General features: G+C 41.4%; 1 long non-coding RNA gene across 2 annotated transcripts in view; it reads right to left on the minus strand.

The window, feature by feature from the left end:
- Positions 1-18,448, minus strand: part of LOC142830200 (uncharacterized) — a 50,955-nt gene extending 32,507 nt beyond the window's left edge. For both annotated transcript variants that reach the window (XR_012905236.1, XR_012905237.1), the window contains exons 1-2: positions 1,519-18,448; positions 739-832 (exon numbers count right to left, since the gene is read on the minus strand). This is a non-coding gene — a long non-coding RNA (uncharacterized LOC142830200). The remainder of the gene's footprint in view (positions 1-738; positions 833-1,518) is intronic.
- Positions 18,449-21,517: the final 3,069 nt, after the last annotated feature.

The raw sequence follows: 21,517 nt of genomic DNA on the forward strand, positions 1-21,517 counted from the left end.
GTGAAATCTCTCCCTTCAATTGCTGTTACACAGCTTGCAACCTTTTGTTCAGGAGATTAAGTTTGCATCTCTTCACATTATCTCTTTGTAATTAGAAAACTTTCATTTTGACAGAGAAAATGTGCCAGCATCCCGATGAGCTTTGCTACAAGCTGATGCAGAGTGCCATCTGGAGAACTGATGCCGAAGTCAAGCAACAACATCCTGTCATATTTTATCTGGAACTTTGCAACAGAACGACTAATAACATCTTAAGCTTCATTTGTCTGGCTCTCTAGTGATCTTGGCAGAGGTCGTAACCAGTAGTGGTTTTGTTGATTTGCTGCATCAAAACTAATTAGGTTACAGCTCTCGCTGACAGAGCCTCTGATAATGACGCAAATGCCCCAGGCTTTAACTTTACCCATTATGTTAAAGTAAAGTGTAGGATTTATAAAAACATACTTGTATCAGCTTCCTAGCTGTAAAATGTAATATCTATTAAAGATGGCTATTCAGTTTGATTAGGTTGTTTTCTCTTTACGTCACCATTTTCCATTGTTTTTCCAAAAGTGCAGCTGACGAGAAGTAGAAAGAGATGTACAAAAATGCCCTGAATTGTCCGTACAGATTTCAAGATCTGACCTTTCTATTTTTAGCTCCCTTGATGGTAAAAGGAAAACGCCCAAAATGTACTTACTTTGGCCTCCAAATGACTGAACTGAAGTGGCTGGTTTCTTACTTCTATGGGGAACTTACCACGAGTGACCTTTTCACCTTGCTTTATTGGAAATTTGTTCTTATACCAGATACTTTCACACTTTGTCTTATCTGATGAGTCAGTTTTAGAAATCTGAGTAAAAAGAAGAGAACGGTTGCTTAGGGTTAAAATTAGGGCAGTTCTGAGGGTAGAAGCCAGGATACTTTTTAACGGGTTTCAGGACAAGTGAGAAAACAGCAGGAAAGCAGATTTCTGTCTGCACAGGGGGAAAAAAAAGAAAGAAAGAAGGTTTAACAGTTTCCTGCTTAAATGTTGTAAAACAAGTCAGCAGGGAGCTATGGCAGTGAGGGGGATTGCGCTTCTTCACAGCAGGAAGATAGCACTTCAGTGGAATGGCGACATTGATTATCTAGATGAAGCTGTTAAAAGAGCTAGCACAGTACTTAAGTATATTATAATGTGCAAAATAATAATAATTAAAAAGGAATGCAGTCTAGGTTTGCATTTAGACTTGATGCACATAGTAGTTTGCAAGGCCTGAGTCACTGCCCAGAGATCACAGACATGGTGTTTGTGCTTTCACTCAGTGACATTTCAGGCAAACAACAGGATATCAGTAGACTTTGTAGCTGGTCTGGGCTTTGATCTGGATTGTAACGTCAGGCCATATGCTTTGGATAAAGGAATTAGGTATATGTAAAAAATGAAGGTTGAATAAGTGTTCATTCGAGGATTTAATTTTGCCCACACAAAATGAGTAACTATTGTGCTGTTAAATAAATAAGCAAAACATGAATATTAAATTATATATTGCTTACCCCTCTGCATGATGGAAATTCCATGAAGTACGGCTCTGGTTCCTCCAGTGCTCCTATTTTTTTTAAATGAAGTTAAGGTAATTTGAAACTTTATGGTTACCATTTTCAGAGTTTAGGCCAATAGAAGTATCACCACTGTTTAAAAATTCCTAGTTCTTCCCTATGGAAAATGATCTGCTCATATAAACTGTCTTACTATTTCAAGAAACACTTAAACAACAAATAGTCTAGTAGCACCTTAAAGACTAACAAAACATGTAGATGGTATGCCCATCAAAGCTCGTGATACCATCTACATGTTTTGTTAGTCTTTAAGGTGCTACTAGACTTTTTTAAAAAGTTTTTCCTGTTACAGACTAACTTGGCTACCCCTCTCAATCTTTTTTATTATTTCAAATATATCTTGTGAAATGGATTTCTTGCAATATAAAGAAACTAAAGGATTTACCCAGTGCTGGTTGGGCCCTTAACTCAATTAAGTTTTGTTTTTCTTCATTTAAATCATTGCTCTGGGGCTGAGGGTTCAGTATGCAGGCTGCCCTGGCAGACAAGACAACCCCAGCGCTATCATCTCAGAAGCTTGGGGGCAGATGAGAAGTGCCAGTACATGGCAGCTGCAGTGGGGCAGAGATGCATGCCCCCTGTCTGGGGACAGACTGACATGTAAACCAGGCACACAAAGCGACAAATTCTCTGAAATATATAGCAGATAGCTGTCCTTTTCTCCACCCCGTCTGTGCTGGCCCACTGCAGCTGCCATGGACAGCTATTAAATTATGATAAGAGGAAGGTACATACCAAATGTGGTGGTCCTAACTCTTACCATTTAGGAGGTAAGAGGTTTAAAGGATCTGGATGGATTGCTTTAGAAGGGGAGAGGAAACCAGGTAAGATTATATATCCTGGCTAAGTGATGCCAATGGAGATGATAGTCTGAATCTACAAATATTTGAAGAATGTAACCATTAAGATGGGGTGGGCAAAGTGGCCTCTGCGGGCCAGATCCGGCCCACCACGCAGGTTGATCCAGCCCATAGCCACCCTGCCGCTACCCTGTTCCCAAGCCAATTGAGACCTGGGACAGGGGAGTGCCTGAAGTCTCCTCCCCACACCAGGTGCACACGGCATCAGAGGGAACCATGTCACTGGAGGTGGGAGGAGATTTTGCACACTTCTCCCACCCTCACATCAATCAGGGCCTGGGGGTGAGGGACGGTTCAAAGTTTCTCACTACCCACCCCATCCTGCCAGGAAGGAACCATGTGCCCCTAGTGGGGCAGGGCAAGGGAGCCAGAGACTATGTCCACTCTCCCGTCCCCAGGCCCTTTCCAGGGACTTTCTGCCCGAGGCCCCGTCCCTTCTGGGGTGGCCCACAACAGGTATGTCTATACTACTACCCTAGTTCGTGAAACGAGGAGTAACGGTAGTTCGGACTAGGAAGCCTAGTCCGAACTACCTAGTCCGTGCCACGTGTAGCCGCGCGGCATGGAGTCCGCACTAGCGGACATTTAAAAATGGTGGCGCCTGGCTTTATGCAAATGAAGCCCGGGAAATTCAAATCCTGGGCTTCATTTGCAACTCCGGTTGCCTATATTAACCACCCTAGTTCAAACTAGGGTGGTAGTGTAGACATACCCAACCACTGCAGAAATTTGAAAAGTGGCCCCCTTTCACAAATTATTGCCCACCCGTGCACTAAGGCTTTTTTTCTTCTAACATTTATACATGTATTTTATTACTGTAATTTCCAGTGGGATTACTACTGATAATAAAACTAAGTACAGTGGTCAAATTATTCAGTGGGGTATATATGTGAGTACAATTAGGAATAAAGAGAAGTTAAGGAAAGAAAGCTGAAAGTGAAAGCCAGGAAAGCCTTTGTGACAGTAAGTTCTACTTGTATTCAGATCTGGAGCAGTCTCAATGGGTCGTGATTAAAGTCCCATTGTTTTGCAAATTATTAGTAAAGGTATAATAGGGGACACCGAAGAAATGGATTAGTAGATATTTTCCAAGCATAAACACCATGAATGTATAGTACATGCACAAAAATATTACCTGCATGATCTTTTGGACATGTATGTAATATTGACAGAGGTGGTGCCTATACAGTGAATTGGACATGCATGAAAAATCTAGAAGCTTGGAACCTATATTTCCCTTTTAATACTCTTGCTACACACAACACACATTAGAGCTATTATTGTGCAGCATTTTTGGTTCCTATTGTTACCAACGAAGGGACTTGAAGGAATATGGTTCTAAATTGTCCCTTAGTCCAAGCATTTCTCCTTTATTTAATTTACGACACTTTTCAAACTCTGAGATTAGCCTCCTTGAAGAGGGAATGGGAAGGCAAGTGTAAGCTAAGTGAAAACAACATAGATCAGGGGATCCCAAAGTGGGTCACAACCCCATTTTAATGGGGTCACCAAGCCTGAAGTAGAAAAACATGCTGATCATTGCTATATTCATTTTATGTGAAACACAGATAAAGGAGAACCAGCTATTGGACACTCATTGCATGGTTCTTCTTTTAAATTCAACTTTAACCATCAGTGTCTCAATACTACAGGAAACTATAGGCAGCACACTGTATCCAAATGGTGAAAATAACCTTCCAAAAGTAAATATTTTGTAGCTAGAGATGCCAGGGCTTGCCACATGGCTCTATCGGATCCATGATGGCCTTGCTGAGAGGAAGGCCAATTCTTGATGGCCCTGCTGTGGACTCTTTAACCGCCTCTACCCCAAAGTCTAGGTTTTGGACCCCTCTTTTGAGAAGCTCCTGATGGGCCTTATTATTCTCCCAAGACAACTATATGTCAGCAGCAGTATTCTTCCCTTGATGGCCATTGAGTAGGAGCAGCTTGGCTGAGGATCCTGTATTGGGGAAAAGCATCTCCTATGAAAAAGACAGATATATGTGAGAAATGGTGAAATGAATGGGAAAGCAAAGGAAAAATCTCCCGAGACGAACATGGGATATTGACACTGGGAAGAGAAGATGGTGCTAGGACAGAGTACTGTTAATTTTATAATGTAAGGCAACCCAGACTTTTATGGATTGTAATCCAATATCTTCTCAGAGGCTGACGGTGGGATTCAAAATCAAGTTCAATACAGTTACAGTAATACAAGTACATGAATCAATCTTTGTTGTACAATTCACCTATTTCTTCCTTGGGCTCTGCAATCTATAGAAAACAACACAAGACATTTAAAGACAAGATGTGTTATTGGGAATGGGAGATTTTAATGTAAAAGGCCACTGTGTAGGTACCTGCCACTGACTAGGAGGCCAAGTGGTTGATGGTGTGCTGTGGGCCCGGCTCTTAAAGAAGGTTTGGATAGCACTTCTATTCAAGAAAACTTCAGCCTAGCGTCCCCATCCTTTCTGATGCAAATCTTTCAGCACTTCTGAACATGAGCTTCACCCAAGCACTTAAGTCAACTGAAGTGTGGCTAACTCAGAGGCATAGCCTTGCTGCGGGAAGCACAAGGCTTGATGCCTGGTAACTGAGGCATTCTGTGGTCCCAGGAATAGAGGTAAATCCACTAATAATGTAAGAGACGAACACTAACAACTAGCAAGGAAACTTGAACCAACTATGAACAGCCACAGAAAAAAGGGGGAACAAAGTCCCCCAAGGAAGACTTGCAAGAGCAAGGCCAGGGATGGTCTCAGGTGGTAAGAAGGAATGGAGGTGGGCGGGGTTGGCAGTGCCATTCATACCAGCATTATATATGCACAGCACAGGAGGACACCGCAGCTTTTTTGTTGACATCCTTCCAACAGATAACACAGAAGGAAAATGTTCCAGCAACCATGGACACTTACCTATATTGGAATGGAAGTGCAATCACTCAAATATGACAAAGTTGCACAAGACAATGTCATGGAGATCTTGAACTTTTACATGAAGAGCCATCGTAACAATCTGAAGAACCTTAGTTTTGTGTCTCCCCAGTTTTGTGTCTACACACCTCTATAGTTCTGTACTGAAGAGGACAGGAAAGATCATAAATGTAGATACAGGCTTTGTGACCCCAGGAGACTTTCTGGATATAAGTGCTATTGGCTGAGCCATCACACATACAAGGCAGATAAGTGTATTTACTAAGCAATCAATATCTATGTAATTATCATTAATGGATAATCAAAATATTCTGTTGGTTTCCAGATTCCTGAATGTGTACAATAAAAGCTCATTTCCCCTTTACAATTCTATTAACTTTGCAGTTTTTCTAACTTGATTTATATCAGCATTAAGATGTACCTACATGATTCTACATTAGTCTTAACCAAAAAATTATGTAATTGAGGAATTTAAAGTTAGTCATCCTTGTCAAAGGTGATGGACTCATTGGCTAGCATTGTATCAGCAGAATCCTAACTTCAGCACCTTCCCGGCCTAAGAAAACACAATGCCTTAGGGAGTGCATAGTGGAGGCATTGACAAACTGGATTAAGTCAGGACAAGCCTCTCACAGTCCTACAAGAAAAGGGAAGTAAAATTACTACTAGTGGTAGCACTAGTCAGATATACCTGCATGTTGTCTACACCTATCAGATTGGCAGAACAGTCTGAAATAAATACCAGGCCAGCTGAGTTTATTTGCAGAAAAGTGATTTCTCAGGATACTTTTATGCTTCAAGGAGAGACTGTTGCAGACTGCAAGATGCATCTTCCTCAGCTCCAATGGCTCTCAAAAAAGACAACCGGGGCTTGTTGAAAGGTGGTAATTTTAGCTCCTGGAATGACTAATACAGATCCTATTGTCCTGAAAGTTCAAACAACATAGGTCTTGCCTTGTTGAAGAGATTTTTTTGTCACTGATGTAGATTAATTGCTGCTCAACAGTTTCCAGACATGTGAAGACAAACATGCCAGTTGGGATAACTTGCACAATACATAATGTCACAGAGTAGACATAGCAATCATGGAAATCAGGACGGAGGTGAAAGGCTCTCCATGTCCAGATCAGGAGCAAACCACATCTCTCTTCCAACATTCTCCCTACACAGAACAGCAGTGAAGGTGGTCTGTGAGAAAGCGGCATGTTTTTTCTTCAATAGCAAGAGCAAAGGTTGCCATAGCAACATGGCAAAGGGGAACATTGCCTTATAAAATGCAAAGGGAGGAGAGCATGGGTTTACTGTACATGAAGGAAATAGCAACTCTAAAATGCATACATGAGCAGAAAACCACACTCAAGAATCCTATGTTGGTTGCTGCAAAGTTTTGCTCTTTCATCCTTCAACTGCAGCATTCTCAATTAGCTAAACAAAATCTCCAATCCAGTCAAATCAAACCTCCCCCTCCCTGGTGACATAGAAGACAGGGAGGAGATATAGAAGAGGGTAAGAGAGATATTGAGCATGTATTGAGCATGTCTGTGCTTAGAAAGCAAAAGACATCACATAGGATTTTTTTCTTTATGAGCTGCTTGTTTCATTCCACAAGTATAGAATCATAGAATATTAGAACTGGAAGGGACCTCAAGAAGTCATCAAGTCCAGACCCCTGCCCTCATGGCAGGACCAAGCTGGTAGGGAGCCAAACCCATTGTAAAATGAAGAAAGTATCTGTACCTACATGAAAATATGCATCTTTCAGCTTGAACTCAGCAGACCAATATTCCAGATCCAATGAGGAGATAATGGAGGCCAGAGAGACCATGAGAAACTTCAGTTTCTTTAAGCACTGCCCTTGGCATCAAAATGGGATGTAGACTGCCCTTGGCATCAAAACATACCAGGAATAAAAATGCTTATTCTAGCATGGAAGCGAAACCTTCTCCACCACACCTCAGCGGCAAGAGCCTCTGAACCTCCTGGGAGAGACGACTCATTAGAAGAGTCCCCGAGAAAGGATGGAGATGGAGGGTGAAAAATCAAAGGGTCTAGCCCCATGCTACCATACAGAGGAGCCAATGGTCTGAAGTTATCACGGTCCGTGTTGGGAGAAAAAATGGAAAGACAATTGCAGAACACTGGGAAAATCAGATTCAGGAAATAATCCAGTAGGTCATTCTCAGCAATACCCTCCAAACAACTTCCTGGTTTGGAGCAGACTGAGCCCAACTGGGTGGAGGAGGGAGAGCAGGCGGCTTGTGCAGCATCTAAAGCCCTTGAACTTTTTGTGAGGTGGCTCCTGTGCAGGCTGGCTCCTTTGACCCTGGGTAGTTGCAGTTTGAAATGCTTACCTGCTGAACCTGAGATGGAAAGCCCCAGATTTTTCAGGATGGTGTGGGAGTCTTTCAGCCGATGTAATTTGTTATTTGTCTGCTCCACAAACTGGGTCTGACCATCAAAGGGAAGGTCCTGAAAGTGACAGTGCACAGGCCAGAGAGTAGCCAGAAAACTCGCCAAATGCTGGTGGCATATGCCACGTTGTGAGCTGTGGAGTCTGCACCGTCAGATGCCACTTCAAGAGCCACTATCACAGCAGTTGTACCCTCATCGAGCACTGGCCAGAATTCTTTATGGGAACCTTCCAGGAGGGAATTCTTGAACTTGGCGGCATATTAATGTAACCCTTCTGCTGGGTAGGCCTGGCAGTAACCAGGGCTGGGTTCAATATCTTGGGGTCAATCTCACAAAGAACCGGCTCGAGCCCCCACCCAGTGATCTGGGAAATTCATGCACCCCTGAGCGCCTCTGAGAGGCAATGCTTCCCCACTCGCAAGCACTGAGTCTGAGTGTAGGAAAAGAACATTTAATGAAACAGAGGGAGAATTCATACGGCATTAGCTTGGGGAAAACACCACAGAGTTCATAACCCAAACATGAGCCAAGCCCCCACCCCAGCCAAGAATCGCCTAAAGTCCACAGAATCCGACTCCCCAAAAGTCTGTGTCCCCACAAGTCTCTGTGCCACCCAGAGTCCCAAAGTTCACCCGCAGGGTTTCACCTCCCAACCAGGGTAGAAATGGGGGTGGAGGGAAAGATAGGGGGCACCTTATATGAAACTCCGCCACGCTTCACCAGCTGTCTTGTCCCACACCTCTGGACACTCCGCTGGACACCTGTCGCTGCTCCTCGCCTGCCGCTGCTCCACACCACGCCACTGATGGCCGCTCCTCATCTGCCATCGCTCCACGCCACACCACTGATGGCTGCTCTTCGCCTGCCACTGCTCCACGCCAGGCCACTGATTGCCGCCACTTTACTGGCTGCAATAGGTCTGGCTCGCAGCCAAACCAGTGATTTCAGCTCAGTGACTTCAACTCTCAGCCAAACCAATGATTTCAGCTCTCAGTGATTTCAACTCTTTAGCCACCAGCTGGGCTGTCAAATGGATCCAGCTTTCACTGGACTACTAAACAAAAAGACTCCTCAGGTAGTCTGCTTTAGGTCTGTCCTTAAAACAAAGGGGGAAAGGTGCAGGCTGGGCCAGTCTTATAGCTCACACCTGGCAGGTGTGAAGCAGGCTGACTCAAGTCCTTTAACCCTTTCCCCCAGCTCTGTTCACTCAGCTCTGGAAGGAGAAAGGCTTGTTCTTCTGAGACCTCTTACCATGATGGTGGTGTCTCTCCTGCAAGCACTGGTGGCATATTTTACAGTTCCCACATTTAGGGGTAGCATGATTAGTTACCCCCACAACAGTCCCAAATTATATACAATTCTCCACATTCCATTCCAACACTGACCCTCCATCAGCCCTGGCTGAATGGGATTTACATAGCCACACCTTGGATTCTCTCCTGAGCAGTATTTACATGTCAACAGTTAACAGTTAATTACCTTGTAGAGCTAAACAACTATAGTGGGCACACCCACCCCTCCTTTTAGCTGGCTGACAGCAAGCAGCAGTTCAGCCTCTGCTTACATTAAATTCATAGTGGCCAAGGACTGCCCGGTGGTTGGCCTCTGCCAACTGTAGGCGAGATGAGGAATATTTTTTTGTCCAAACCAGTCCAGACTCTTGGAGTCTTTATTTTTCAAGGTAGCTCTGGGTTGCCCCTGATGTTCCCTGATGTTCCCTGTGGCCAACCACCAGCGAATCTGGGGCAGCAGTTGCTGCGTTGACCAGCAGTGCTCAGAAGACCAGTGATCCATGCCTCTCACTTTGAGACTGGTACCAGGATAAAGAAAGGGACCTAGATGTATTGTGGGCCAGTCGCCAGGAGAATCCCACAAACACAGTGATATGATATCCATCTCCGGAACTGATGGGGGGAGGGAGGGCACAGTTCCTGTCTTGTAAATGCTTCTGGGATCTGTAATGATGACCCAGCAATGTGATGGGTCAAGCTCTGATTTATTTTGGTAGAACTGCTGGGTAGTATAGTGTCAGGAATGGGAGCTTGGGGCAGCTTTTGGTGTATTTGCCCATCATCAAGCTTGTGCTGGTTGGAATAAATTCTTTCATTTAAGGTAGAATGTTGCTATACCAATGGGCTACGTCTACACTGGCCCCTAAAAACGGAAAAGCGATGCAAATCAGGTAAGTCAGGATAGGGAAATCCGCGGGGGATTTAAATATCCCCCGCAGATTTAAATAAACATGTCCGCCGCTTTTTTTCCGGCTTGGGGAAAAGCCGGAAAAAAAGCGTCTAGACTGGCGCGATCCTCCGGAATAAAGCCCTTTTCCGGAGGATCTCTTATTCCTACCTCAGGCCAACCAGAGAAACATAAATATGACCAGAGAAACACAGATTATATAAGGAAAATCTGTGTTCCATTAGAAATTATTTTTGTACAATGTATTTAATAATTTCCTCCCCAAACCATCTACATTTCTGGACAAAACTATCCTGTGTCCAGGCATGGCCTCCTTCTCTCTCAATTCCTCTGACAGAGCAGGGCACTAACCTAATAGTAAAAATATGATGGATCTTAACTGAACTGAAATATCATCTATTCAGTAATTTGTAAAAAAGTTCTTCTTTATTTAAATTAACTCGAGTGTAGGCCTCCTTTCCCTTATAGGAACCCACCCACCAAATTAATTTATTTATCTAAATTCCTCCGCTAGCTTTTCATTTAGGTTGTTTTATTTTTTGCAGTCAAAATTGTGGATTTTATATACCTCAGAAATTAACCCTTTGAATCCATCTTGCTCCTAACTGAACTCCTTGGCTAGTTAAAAGTCTAGATATAGCTGTCTCCTGCAGATTTCACAAAAATTGACTTATAATTATTGAAAATAGGGGAATTTTATATTGCTTGCCTCCAAGAGATCCTCTGACCTGCTTACTTAATGCTCCTGAAGAGGATCTATATTTTAAACAGAATGAAAATTAATTTATTTTTATTGATTTTGCAATTGTACTTTATTGGAGAAACATGGCCCTTCCTCCTATGGATTCGTGAGGTAATAAAATACAGAAAGTCTTTCTATGAGAAAAAGCTTTCATTCCAAGTATGTACACAAGAGAAGCACCAAAAAAGTTTATAAGTATTTCAAAACTTCATTACCCTTTCTGAATTACTCAGAGGAGGACTCTCCAGTTAGCAAGCCAGAATCTGTAGCCAGTTTCTTTGAATATTAACAAGGAGTCCACTGGCACTTTAAAGACACTCTCATTTATAGGGCATTAGGGACAAGTGTTTTCACTTCCCCCCAATTGCAAAGGGTGACTCAATGTGACTGATGGAAAAAAAATATTGAGATAACATTTCATCAGAGTGAAAGGGAATTGTGAAAATAATAGATATTAGTCACAGTTTTCTTTCCATGGCTGTTTACAAGGATGATTCAAAAATGAGACATTATGAGAACTGTCTTTTCTGATCAGAAATGACACAATGATGTCAAAATCCTCACAAAGTTCACGGATTTGGTTATGCCTCTCCTTTTAAAAAAATAGATGATCAGTTTCCACTTTCAATTGCAATAAGAAAAATCAAGGAATGAATGTCAGATTATTGCCTTTCTAGAGTAGACAAGGTCACATAATGCCCAACTCAGAACAGCAATGATATTATCAAATTAAAAATACACTGTCTAGCCTTTCTTTCTTTTTTTTTTTTTTTTTTTTTTGGTTACACACACACATATTAGATAATGGAGTTAGCGGTCATCTGATGTGGGCTGTGCCTATGAAAACTCATAATACCATCTGCATGTTTGTTAGTCTATAAAGTGCTACCAGACCATTTGTTGGTTTTTTAGTTTATCCTGTACAGACTAATTCGGACACTCCCTAATGTTTCTTTTAGTTAGAACTGGGAGTCAAGTGAGCGGGGTTCTACTACTGGCTTTTCTGTGGAGTTTACCATTTAATCTTGGTGCTTCTTTGCTTGAATTCTTCCTGCTGTAAAAATGTGGATAATTCTTATATTCTCCTCAGCATTAATGTTTGCAAAATGCTTTGATATCAGATAGAAGGCAATAGACAAATTAAAGAAGCAAGCAGCCACCTATATTCGGTTCCTCTGAACTCTTGTGAGAATGTTCACATCTGTGAAAAATTGTTGTATTGTGTAATAGGATGAAAAACACTTGCAAATAATTGAAATCAGCAAAACTTACTTGTTAGCACTCTCATCAAGTGCATGTCACATAGTAACACTTGAGCTAAAATTCAGCTCTATTAGTCAATGGAGCACTGCTCACATGGGTGGTTATCACCTTCTGTTCATAGCATCTTTGCTGGCTGTCTAGGTAGAATATAAATACCTTCATGACACTTGTGAATAAGTCAAGTCCCCAGCGGGTGCAACACAAACATAGCTCAATGCCACTCTACAGGGGACACATAGCAGAAGTGTGCTGTGCTCTGGAGGCTACAGCCAGCCCAGAGAAGCAAGGAAGCATGCAGATGGCATGGAGGTATTTATATTTGTCAAGAACATGGTCAAAAATAGTTGTACAGCATGAAATAAAATGGAGCAATGTTTATGGAACTTACAGTACTGCATATAAAGCAGCTCCTTTAGCCTGTGCTGTTACTAAGGCTATGGTTTAGACATGGGTATTTTTAGTAAAAGTCACAGACAGATCACAGGCAACAAACAAAAAGGAATGGCTAGTGACCTGTCCATGACTTGTATTATAAATATCCTGGACTATATCGTAGGTGCAGGGGGGAGGGATGTTCTCTGGCAATGCTACTGCTGCTCAGGAGGAGGGTTCTGGCATGCCTTTGTTGCTGCTGGGGGCAGCCTGGGATCCTTCGCCTACTTCCCTGTAGGAGGAAGGAAAGGGGAAGTGAAGGGTACCCAAGGCCCCACTGCTGCTCCAGAGCTGGGACCAGCTTCTTGGGGACACCTGAGTAGCAGCCCAGGGAATGCCCCAGCTGCTAGGGTGGCCCTGGGGTTAGCTGTACATGTCAGAGATCCTGGAAAGTCACAGATCTGAGACTTTCACAACCTGCATGCAAATCTTGAGTCCTTAGGTATTACTCAGCCACCTGAAGAAATTAAAGAATCCACTATGTTCTATTATCTACCTCATTCTTAATAGCTTTCTACTATTGAGATTCCAAATATCTTTGTGAACAAGATGTTCGGACTGGTACATGTAACATCTTTAGGAAATATGCAAATAATGAGCTACTCTCCAGTCCGATCTGTGTTTGCATTTGAAAGCCTTTTCCATGCTATAGTTTGGGTACCCTGCATTTTCAATAGTTTGTCAGATGTAAACAACTCCAATCTGTCAGCATGATTCACCACCAACAGATCTGATAAGAATGACTTACCCTGGGATCTGTATGTTTTCTAAACCACTTGCCTGTTTCACAGTTTGCAGATAACTGGGGGGCAAAGCAAACAAAAAGAAAACAACAAAATAAATGATGGCTCCAATAAAGAGATTGTTTTACCTAATGCAGACACATGGAAAGCAGCAAGTGTGCCTCAGCCACCTCAGAAGTGTGATCAATGGGGCCTATGCTGCGCACTGTAAAAAGAAGCTGTCATCACACACTGCCCCACAGTCTTGTTAATATAGATTTCCCAGAGTACGTTTGTATTTTGACAGCTTCTGAACAGTAACACCTTTCCCAGTTCTCCAAGTACAACTGCATCTGAATTTCCTTTCTTAAAAGGTGAAAATTATGGTTTCACTGTGGCCCGTTAGAGGTGCAAATGAGCACAACATAGGCAAAATGGAATTGTGTGTAAGTAGTAAATATATGGATCTACATCCTGTTGAAAGATTTTGGAGGGGAGTGTGAGGAGAGGAGGTTACAAGTGGGAAGTAGATGTGTGAATTTCCCTGGGAGTGTGAAGTTCTGCCTTTACACAGCCTGAGAACATGGTAATTATGATTCTGGAAACAGTGGAAATCTAAAGAATGTAGGGGTGGCCCCCTGAAATATTATTAGGTTCTGGGAACTGAAATATTTTTGAGTGCTCCACAAATATTATCTGAAAGTTTCTATTTCTGCTCAGAAAGAACATTTTCTGACTGTACATTGCTTAAGATTCTTTGGGACAAATTCTGCCTAGTTACTTTGCTGTATGGATAGATAAATTGAGAGAGTGGTGAGGGAACTGTACATATACACAGAAAACCGCAATTCTTTGCACAAGCTGCTGGATATTTCCCCATTATGGCAAGCTGGGCACTGGAGTCTTCCATATTTGTGCACTAGATGTGAGCTAAATCAATGACTTATCAGGTTTCCTTGGAGAGTACTCATAACTGTGGTCAGCATGCTAGCAAGGTCATAGGCTGTTCCTTTTCAGAGTACCTGTGGTTTGTATAACCCAGGCCAGCCCATTGTAAACTTGTTCAGGATAGCAAGATTCTTGGGTGAGCAAATAATGCATCTCAGGCTCTGTGCTCCATCCTTGTAGTACTGCCCAGAGCCAAATAAGGTCTCCCTATAAAGTAGGTCAAAGACCTGCCTGACTGCTGCAGAACTTGCTTTGACTTCTTATTCTTAGGATTACAGATGAATGATCTTGAACTCTGCTCAGACAGCATTGCTGTTGGGGAAGAAAAAAGCACCTTCTCAACCACAGAATTATCACCAGCTCTTTATCATACATAGCAGTAAAGCTAGAGATAAATAACCATAATTGACCTGATAATAAAAGGTCAATGTCCTACATGCAGAGGAAAAAAGGTTCACAGTCAGTGTCACATTTCCTTAGGGACTATTCTACTAAAAGCAGAAAAAAAGTTTAGTTGTTTCAAGTTTGTGCTTTCTGTAGCTTCACATTTTTCCTGTTCTGATTAACCCTGCTCTATGCTGAATTTGTGTACTCTAGTCAGCATATTTGGTGGCAAATAATAGAGTTAATATTGTGTAACAGTATCAGTTACAACCTTCTATTTTCATTTTTTTTTCTTTCTGAAAAAAAATTGTCTCTTGGGCTATGTCTAGACTGCAAGCCTCTTTCGAAAGAGGCTCTTTCGAAAGATACTTTCGAAAGAGCCTCTTTCGAAAGAGAGCATCTAGACTGCACGTTGAACTTTCGAAAAAGCGGCTTGCTTTTTCGAAAGAAAGCCTCCAGCGAGTCTGGATGCTCTCTTTCGAAGAAGCCCTATTTACATTGAAGAACGCCTTCTTTCGAAAGAGGAACTTTCGAAAGAAGGCGTTCTTCCTCGTGAAATGAGGTTTACTGCCATCTAAAGAAAAGCCGCGTTCTTTCGATTTAATTTCGAAAGAACGCGGCTTGAGTCTGGACGCAGGGGAAGTTTTTTCGGAAAAAGGCTACTTTTCCCGAAAAAACCCGAGTCTGGACACAGCCTTGGACTGCAGCTCTCCAGGCTTTGTCTTAATTGAGAGAGGACACATTTTCTTATCTCTGGGGGAAACAAGATACTAATGTAAAGGAAGAGATTGTAGCACTTCTTTGAGGTAACTTGGAAATGACTGATCTGTATAATCTGAATCTTGACAAACGTGTACTGCTGTTATGGATTATGCCCACAGCTAGATCCCAAAAGAGATTGGCTGACTTGCAACATTTTCAAAAAGTTTTTAAAATGTCACTAGAGCATGCTCATGTGCCGAGATTTTTCTTAGAGCCCCGTGAAGCCCCCTTGTGACAATGTGTGTCTTCTTTCCTCAGAATGACAGGCGCTGGGGTGCTGCTGAACCAAAGGCATGATGAAGAGGGCAAAAATCTGAGTGAAGCACACACACCACAGTCCTCAACACCAAAAGCCACTGCTTTCAAATCATCCATATAAAGTCACATTTGAAAAAACCCAACACTGTGTTTAAGATTTCCCCCAAATTAGTTATATATACAAGATACGTCACATTTTAATTTAAAACATATCAGTTTTGGTCATTTTCACTCACCATGGGATTGCTGTAAAAATGCATCATTACGTGCTTCTGACCTGTTAATTCAGCCTTTCTGAACACTGCCTCCAGCTAAAGCAGCAGCAGCAGCAAACGTGTAACCACACCTACCACCATTCCATTAATCTCAGTGAGGTATGAACCCGAGCATCTTACTGTGATCATTTAAATATCATTAATCCCAGGCATTTCTCTCTTTTTACAAAGCTAAAAATAAAATTTCAAAGTAAAAACAATATACATCAATGATATAAAAAGATAAGATGTTAATATTGTATATGTATTGCATCGTATATACTAAGCATTAATACAGATGAATCTCTAACCTAATATAAAGTGACAAAAAAGAATCTGAATTGCAGGACTGGAAGGGTCCGCGAGAGATCATCAAGTTCAGCCTCTTGCACTCATGGCAGGACCAAGTACCATCTCATCCCTAACAGGTGTCTGTCTAATCTGCTCTTAAAAATCTCCAGTGATGGAGATTCCTCAACCTTCCTGGGCAATTTATTCCAGTGTTTAATCACCATGACAGGAAGTTTTTGTAACATCCAACTTAAAGGTCCTTTCTTGTAGTGTAAGTCCATTGCTTCAGAGGTTAAGGAGGATAATTTTTCTCCCTCCTTGTAACAACCTTGTAGGTAGTTGAAAACTGTTCTCAGTCTTCTCTTTTCTAGACTAAAGAACTGCATATGCATACAGATGCATATGATATGTGGGAGGTAGTCAAGTTACAACCATTCAGCAGGAGCTGTTACATTTCCTAAGTGTTCTTTTGTACTTTTTTTTAACATTTAATTACATTTAAATCTAGACCTTCCAGAGGTCAGATGTGAAGGGGACAAAATAATTTAGTATCCTGTTAATTGAAAATAATTCTCTGAGAGAGCAGAGTTGATCTGTTTAACAGAAAACTAGCAGAACAAATTCTCCAAAGTTCCAAATTCTCCAGGTTCCCCAAAGTGGCAACTGTCATTTAACTGTTCTTTATTTTACTTAAGTTCTAAAAGCACCCTGGAATATGAATTTAGTTACATCAGGTTACAAAGCATCATGTGACATAATTCAGTCTGACATATCCAGATGTGATACAATGCATATGTCAAAGTGTATTAAAAATGTAAAGATATTTCATTTTTATTCTCATGGGTAAATCAGAATAATGTTTTCTTAGTTTTGTTTCTGACTCTTGAAATTGCTTAGTGAACTCCCAACCTATAGTTAAAGTGAGGGAAGAAGAAATTAAATTTGGGTATGACCTGTACTTAAATCTTTATCTGTAATGAAGGGGTACCTAAATGGAGACCCTAAGAGAAAAAAATGCTATAATACTGTAATGCCTTATTAGTCTCTCATTTTAAAATAGAAATGAACCCAAAACAAAATCCCAGATCTGAACATTCCCATATTTTAGGATGCTTGTTGATTTTAAATACAAACAGTGTACACCTTTCTATGATTTTCTAATGGGTGTTATCATTTTACTTGCTTATTAATAGAACTCATCAAGTATTTCTACATGTTTTTAAGATTTCCCTCAGTTTTGAAGAGGGAGCATGTAATTGATGAAAGAATGATTTATCACACTATCCTTTCCCGATTTGGGCATTCAGATTCAAATTTAGATTCACTGGTAAGTGAAAGGATTTGGAAATTGGCAGTCTCTGCTCTTAACCAGAGGTATGTTTACACTACAGTGTTATTTTGAAATATCCAATTTCGAAATAGTTAATTCGAAATAGCTTATTTCGAAATAGCGCGTCCACACTGAGTGGACGTTGAATCACATTTAAGGGTGGTTGGAACAAATTCTGGCCTGGCATCAGGTCAGAAGTTGCCTTGTGGCCAGGGCGGCCAGCAGGGCACCCTGGGAAGGGCTGGAGGCCCCCTATTTCGAAATAAGCGTCTACACAGCGCTTATTTTGAAATAGCAGTTTTGAAATTGGTGCTATTCCTCGTGGAATGAGATTTACCAGTTTCGAAATAAGCCCTCCACTATTTCGAATTCATTTCGAAATAACGGAATGGCTGTGTAGATGCTAGGAAAGTTATTTTGAAATAACTGCTGTTATTTTGAAATAACTTTGCTGTGTAGACATACCCCAGATGATTGTGCTCAAGCACAATTTTGTGGGAAAGCTGCCCCCATCCCAGCATTGTGCCTGTGTCTGCCTTCTCTAAAATTATCAGTATTTTTGAGTTGCACACAGAGTTCCCACACTTCCCTGCAGTTTTTAGGGGAAAATATGTACAAAAAATAGAGACGGTCACATTTTTAGACATGGACTAACATTAACCATCTAAACACAGACACACTGATTGGAACATGTAACTTCCTGCTGCTATTGCTATGAACAACAGGAAGTGCCAAGGGAGCATAGAGCAAGACAGTTTCATTCAAGAGATTGAAAAAAAACATTTCTGTATTATTCAGATCTGGTGTTAAAACACACAACTACTTTAAATGGGAAAATAATGCCTTGGAGAAAAGTTAGCACATTCTCAACTATATAATCTATTATATATTTTGAAGAGGTTGTCCATGGATTTGTTTGTGCAAAATAAAGTCATACTTTGCAATTACCTACAGATACCAAAGTTTACATAAACAATTCTGTCACTTAAATTAGCTGAATGCACTATGTTTTACACCAGAGTATTCTGGGTGAAAGGTTTAAATAATTATTTTTGTTTTTCATTGGAAAAAAGTCATGGCTACTATGATTAGAATTCATAATAAACATTTGCTAACAAAATTAAATTGAGTCACCTATTCAACTGTCATTTTAGTGCAAAGAAAAGTTTTACTATTACAAATCACAAAATAATTCAAATTAGTTATGGAAAGAGTAATGGAAACTTTAAGAGTTTCTGATTCAAATTTACTATGTTTGGTAATTATTCAATAAAATGAAGAATGTTTGAAGTTGAAATCCTACAAATTCAAAACTGTTCTTTTACTTCCCTTTTGCAAGCACAATAAACATTTCTATTACATATATTTAATTTCTTGTAAGTATAATCCATGCAAAATGTCTTTGTCAGATCAACAACGGGTCTCATCTGCTCGTTCACTGTACAGACGTAAGTGATAAGGAATTTTGAATTTGCATTTTTTCTGCAATAAATTGTGGCCAGTACAAGGACCATGGTTCAAAGTTCCACAACATTTTACCATCTTTTCTTTGTTGTTAAACCAATAGTTTAAACGAAGGGATGGCCTTGTTATCTTAATTATCTTCCAGTGGTGTTGTTGATTCACTCCAGCTGAGGTTTATGGTTCATTAAGATCTCCATTTATTGATATATTTATTGCCTGTCATAATTTGTTAGGTCACTAGCAATAGATTGTTGGAATATTTTTAAAACAGTAAAAATTCCTGTGGTTTCTCTCTTGGTGTTTATTCCATGGGGAAAAATTCTTCTGAACTATTTGAAAATGGCTTTTGAAAACCATAAATTCTAGAGCAGATAGAAACTGAAATACACGAGTCAAAGTTACAAGGACAAAAAATTAGCCTCTGATGTTTCTGTAAAGAACGAGTTAATCTCACATGAGGTTAGACTGATGCAAATTAAGGTTGTGTTCCTGTACTCTTGGGAGTAACTTTATGCAGATAAAAGGGTAGCTGTGTTAGTCTGTAAATTAAAAAACTTAAACAACGAATGGTCCTGCAGCACCTTAGAGACTAACAAAAATATAGATAGTATTATGAGCTTTCATGGGCACAACCCACTTTGTGCCCTAAGGAGCTACGTAACCATTTGTTATTTAAATGTATGCAGGTAAGTATTCCTACTGAGCACAGTGGGAATCCTTCATGTGCAGATTCTCAAGTGTTTGAATATTTGCAGGATCAGAGCCCAAAGTGTGTAGTTTATTATTGGTGAAAATAATACATATCTACATATAAGTGGGTCCTATTATTCAACTAGTTTGAGATAGAGTTGTATTAACCTCCCTCTTTCCCAGTCTATTATTATTTAAATAATTCTGGGCATCTCAGTTATACAGACATTTTGCCAAAGTCACCAGGGGATGGTGTATTAAATCAGGCAAGGCTCTCATTGGCTTCAGTGGGAGTTTTGCTTGAGTAAGAACTTCAGTGCTGGGCCTGTAGTGTCTTGTTACAATATTATTTAACACAACACAATCCTTTAAAGTTTAAATTTTCAAAGTGACACATGTGCACTTGATAATGCAGCTGTTGTGGACGAGACTGGACAATGCAGAACAAAATCTCCATACAACTCTTAATAAAAAGTTCAGAAATTTATGACAACTAGTGTCACTGATTCAAATTCAGAGATGATGGAAGTGACAGTGGAGGGTAAATTGGTGGAAGCCAGAGACGACACACAGCTGTTAATCGGGGAGGACAATTAAAAAGTTCAGGGAGGGAGGGGGTGCGTGACTGCCCCATGCATCATCTCTGGATCTAGAAGCTGCTGCTAAAGTAGAGCAAGCTCCACTGCAGTGAGGGGGAAGGGCAGTTTCCCCTGGGCTGAGCCCCACTGTAGGAGTGGGAGTGTGGGAATAGACACTCGGTGTTCACCCTGGGCAGTTTGCAAAGCAGGCAGAAGGAAGTGCTAGCAATCCCAGTAGCAGGGAAGGAGAACAGGGGTGGGGGAGGCAAAACTCAGCCCACAGCTAGTCGCCCACTTGCTTCCTGCCTTCCCGCACAGCATGGTCACATGGTGAGTGCTGGGGCAGGGGAAGCTATTGCTGAGTGTCCTAGTGAGATGCATGAGGACTTGCCCAACCCCACTGACCTGTGGGGCAGAGTCTGCAGCTGCCATTCTGGATGGATGGTCTTGGAACATTTAGCATTTGCTAAATAGGAGGCAGAAATCTAGGGGAGGAGAGGCATGTGACCCTGCATCCCCTCTTTCCTCCCATGCATGGTCGTGAATTTCAGCAAGTGCAATTTACCTGCTGTGAGGGTGGAAGGAAGTTGTCTATTAAGCAAAGCAATGTTTTAAAAAAAGGCGTGAGAAAAGACGTAGAACCCACCTCGATGGTAATTTTTAAAAATATTTATTCTATCACTGTTTTTAAAGCAACAACAGGATAAAAACACAAACCCTGAGTTTAAGTCCATTAAACCACAAAGGTTCAAGAGAGAAAACAAGTTTGTTGCCTTAAAAGTGTTTGTTCTTAACTGTTAAATAGGGCTGTGCATGCAACAGTTCTCAGTACTGTACTTGCAAAATTGCATATAAAATTAGTTTTAAAAGCTGACAATTAATATAACTTTGAGTGAAATGAGGCCCTATGTTCAACTTACAGCAGTGGTCACCAGCCAGTAGATCAGGATCTACCAGTAGATCTTGGAACCTTTGACAGGTGATCCTGACTGGTTTGGTCAAGAGGCTATCAAGTGCTGGCACTTCATCCACCCCTTTCAGCAGTAACATGCTGCTCCTGCCCTCTGCCTTGGAGGTGCCCCTTACTCCTAGGAGCCTCCTGCTTTCTGTGCAGGGCATGAAAAGAAGAGAAGGGATGGAGTGCTAATGTCAGGGTGCCCTTCCCTACACCCTGTACACCATCTCCACAGAGCAGAGTGAGGCAAGGATGGAGAGAGTTTGCTGGCAGATTTGGGGAGTGGTGCAGGGCCAGGGTAGGAGTGAGCCCTCCTTAGCCCCCAGCACCACCACCCAGAAGCCACCCAAGGTAAGCTGTGCCCAGCTGGAGCTAGCATTCTGAACCTGAGCCCCAATCCTGAACCCCTCCTGCACCCTAAACCCCTGCCCCCAGCCTGGTAAAAGTGAGTGAGGA

This window comes from Pelodiscus sinensis, chromosome 7 (assembly GCF_049634645.1).
Source record: "Pelodiscus sinensis isolate JC-2024 chromosome 7, ASM4963464v1, whole genome shotgun sequence".
Lineage (NCBI taxonomy): Eukaryota > Metazoa > Chordata > Testudines > Trionychidae > Pelodiscus > Pelodiscus sinensis.